The following is a 4,207-nucleotide window of genomic DNA, read 5'->3' on the forward strand; positions in this document are numbered from 1 at the left end:
GCCTTGAACTCAGAGATCTAAATGCCTCTACCTCCCAAGTGCTGGACTAAATGTGTGCACCACCACAAATGGCTCAATTTTTATTTTAACACCCCAAGTATGATTATCAAATCTTCAGTGCTAAAATCCTATTCAAAAGAATGTCTTGAGTAGACAAAAACAGAACATCCAAGGAAAGAGTGCATTGTAGGGGAAATGTTAGCCACACCCTCTTGGGGGCTGTCACAGGTGACGAAGACCATGCACACTAGGATATGGTCAGAGACCTTCATATGTAAGGTCTTGCCTTACATATGAAGGTCTCACGCAGGTGGCTCTCTCTGTTCCATGGTTCGCCTGGTTTAGAGGACTGACTGGTTACATGAGTACTTTCCTATTAAAACATCTGTTCGTCAAACTTGGTCTGACTCATTTGAGGTATGCATTATTTGCACCCCACTTTTGTGCATCATTATAAAGAAACAATTCACACTCTTTAGTGATTATTCAATGAAAGTCAATTTCTGCGGATATGGGGGCATCAACATCCCAATGAATGGTTCCTGTTTCTCCTCCTATTCATGTGACTTCTGTACCCACAGATAAAACTGATCAGAAGTAGATTATCAACTACTACAGTCATGGAAAGCAACTCAAATACCATGCACCAAGTGGATGGGTTCACAAAGATAATGAATGTCTAGAAATAACTGTAGAAACGACCATAATTCTTCTCACTCATTCCTACAATTGTCTTCTTTCAAGTTGTGCAAAGCCATAAGGGGGCTGGGGTTGCTTCCTCAAACCCTCCTTTCTTCAGCTGTTTACCATCCTTCAAATATTTCTATGAGTCAATGAGCAATCCAGTCCATGTGCAGACATCCAATACACTACTTCTGGCGTTGAGAGACTTCCTGAAAGAATAACCCTGGTCTGTTGGTCTCTATGAGGACATGCCGAACAAAACTAGTAATGTCACTGATATTCAAAGATGATACGGAAGCCAATCATGCTGCTTTCAAGGTAAGATCCCTTAAAAAAAAGAAAAGTTAAAAATCAACCAGATTAAAAACCCCAAATTCTTAACACAGTACAAATTCTCAAACAAAATGGAATTTTAGCTAAAACTGAAAAATAAATAGTATCAATAAGAAATTTTAGTTTTTCATTTCAACTTTAAAATACAGTCTTCTAAAAAGGTATCATAGGGCATATAACAACAATATTGCAACTAATCAATAATGTTTGAATAAAAAGCACTAGCTAAAGTTACATGGACATTCTAATGACTGACTTTTCCATTTTTGCCTCTCCCGGGTTCACTAAATGACTCAGTGATTCAGAATCTTTCACTAAAAAACCATTCAGGAAGGAGCCTGACATTAAGACTAACATGTAAATTGGATAAAATAAAACATTTCTTTTTCTATTTCATGAGTGTTTGCCTGTGTGCCACGGGTGTGCCTGGCACCTGTGGAGATCAGAACAGGGCACTGTGCATCAGAGACACTGGAAATGGAGTTGAGAGTTGTGAGCTGCCACATGGGTGCTGGGAATTGAACCCAGGTTCTTTTAACATCTGAACCATCTCGACAGCCCCTTGATAAGAATTTCAATATCGATTTCAACTCAAAGTTTCCAAGTTAGCTTCTAAACTATTTATAAATGGGACACAAGCTGGGAGGCAAAATGTATTGTCACTTCTACAGAGGACATCTCAAAATGAATGATGTTAAAATAGTAGCAGCTCATGCCACCTCTTTACTGGTGTACAACAAAGCCTTCCTTAAATGAATGACATGACATATGTCACCATGAAAATGATCTTTAACACAGAATACTATACCTTCATAGGGTATGTCCAGTCTGGCTGCTAGCCGGGCCTGTGGCCCATGCTTCATTTTAAAGGGATGTCTTCTTGGTTCTTGGAGAGCAGTCAGGCGATGTGCAATCTCTATCTGCACACTGACTAACATTCAAAAGCTGTTGATCAAGTGTGGACAAGAGTACGTATATAGGTTTTGGGAGAATATGGTTTTCCTTTACTGTGCTGGATTTTGTTTGTTAGGCCCTCACTTAATGCCACATTTCTGATTTTATTCCAAGTTCGGACCAAATCAACCTAAATTTTACATTTTGTTCTACTGTTTAAAAAGAGAAAGAGGGAAAGAACCTGGTCAGAAGAGGACTCCTGACCTTTTCTAATTGAGTGTTCTCTATTGCTCAATACAAGCGGAAAAGGTGGGGTCAGAATTCCATCCGAGGGCAGCTAACCTGAGGACAACTTCAGTAACACCCACACCACTGGAGATTGCCACAATGATTTCCACAAAGTAAGTGCTTAAGAAGAGAAGCCAGTAAACTGTGATGTGTCACTCGGTGTTGTTTTATTTAGCAGTATTCTAACACTAAAGTAGGATGTACAAGCCATTGTCCTGGTAAATCATTATCCTAGAACCCAACAGCCACCAAGATCAACATCTTTACTCAGCTGTGAGGCAAAACTGAGTTTCTCCACCCTCATCTTTAGCTAGCCCTGCAATGCAATGAGCACCTTTTTATCACCCTCTTCCACCCAGAAAACTCAGAAATACTTCTGCAGTGTAGTCATTCCTTTTTTTTTTTTTTTTTTTTTGCTACCCTGAACTTTTTAAGGATTATAATAATAATATTGATGAAATTTTGTGTTTGTATATAGGTCAGAAGATTACTTTTGGGAGTTGGTATTCTCCTTCCACAACGAGTCCCGGGAATTGAACTCAGGTCAACAGTCTTGTTCACAAGCACCATTTTACCTGTTGAGCCATCTTTGAAATTTTTAAAAGAACGTCTTTAGGGTTGGAATGGGGATGTGACAGATCAGTCCTTTGGCATGCATGAGGCTCTGATCCCTAGCACCACAATAGATAAATAAATAATAAATAAATTTAAAAGAGTGTCTATTTCATTTATTATTTAATGTGCATGGTTGCTTACATGCATGTGTGTATGTGTGCCACATGTATGCCTGTTGCCATGGAGGGCAGAAAAAAAACATTGCTCTCCTGGAGCTGGAGTTACGATGGATGGGTATAGGCTACCAAGTAGGTGCTGAGAAGCAAATTCAAGCCAGAGCGTAAATGCTTTTAATCACTGAGCCACTTCTCCCACCACCCCTAGCCCTAGTCACGAGCATCTTTTATAACTGCAAAAATAACGCGACTTTTTAGATTGTTTAAATTATAAGATAAAACTCCTAGGCTGAACAGATGAGTTCAGTGGGGTTTTTTTGTTTGTTTGTTTGTTTGTTTGTTTTATTTTCCCTTTGGTTTTTCAAGACAGGGTTTCTCTGTGTAGCTTTGGAGTCTATCCTGGCACTTGCTCTAGAGACCAGGCTGGCCTCGAACTCACAGAGATCCGCTTGCCTCTGCCTCCCGAGTGCTGGGATTAAAGGTGTGCGCTACCAACGCCCGGCTGAGATGGGTTCAGTGTTATGCAACCATGAGTTCTCATCCCTCAGCACCACATAAAAATCCCTGACATGTGGGATCACTGGGGCTTGTTAGTCAATAACCCAGTTCCAGGTTCAATGAGAGAACCTGTCTCCAGGGAACAAGGCAGACAGTGATAGAGAAGGCCACCTGACATCTTTCTTTGGCCTCTGTGCACTGGCAAACTGACCCCTGCCCTTTTGCCACACAAATAAGCAAACTCGGCAGAGAAGCTTGGCTGACCTGGGAGCCAGACTACCTATTCTATTTATTATGCACATCAAAATCTTGGGTAAGCTTTGCTGTGCATCCATTTCCTCCTTTGAAAAATAGGGCAATAACTACCTTCAGCAAAAGATTATTGAGACACAAATAAATGAACATGTAAAGGGGATAGGGACAGTGGCAGACACATTTTAAGCACTGCATAAATATTACTTTTATTATTTTTCGGCACTAAGTTTCTACAATGTTTCCTAAGTGTACACAAAGTTTGCCCAAATAATATATTATCTATGGTTCAAGATTTATTTAATGTTTTCCCATGATAACTAGTATTTACTCTATAGGTGCATACAAGCCAACTCTGTATAGACATACCAGATGCTAAGGCAATTCTTAAAATAGTGCTGTATAAGTAAATAAATAAATAAATAAATAGTGCTGTATAAATAGGTACAGCCTTTAAAAAAAATGTACTTAAAGTAAAGAAGAAAACTACATGAAACACTAATATAACAACATAAGGCCATTAGAAC

This window comes from Cricetulus griseus (assembly GCF_003668045.3).
Source record: "Cricetulus griseus strain 17A/GY chromosome 1 unlocalized genomic scaffold, alternate assembly CriGri-PICRH-1.0 chr1_1, whole genome shotgun sequence".
NCBI classification, from domain to species: domain Eukaryota; kingdom Metazoa; phylum Chordata; class Mammalia; order Rodentia; family Cricetidae; genus Cricetulus; species Cricetulus griseus.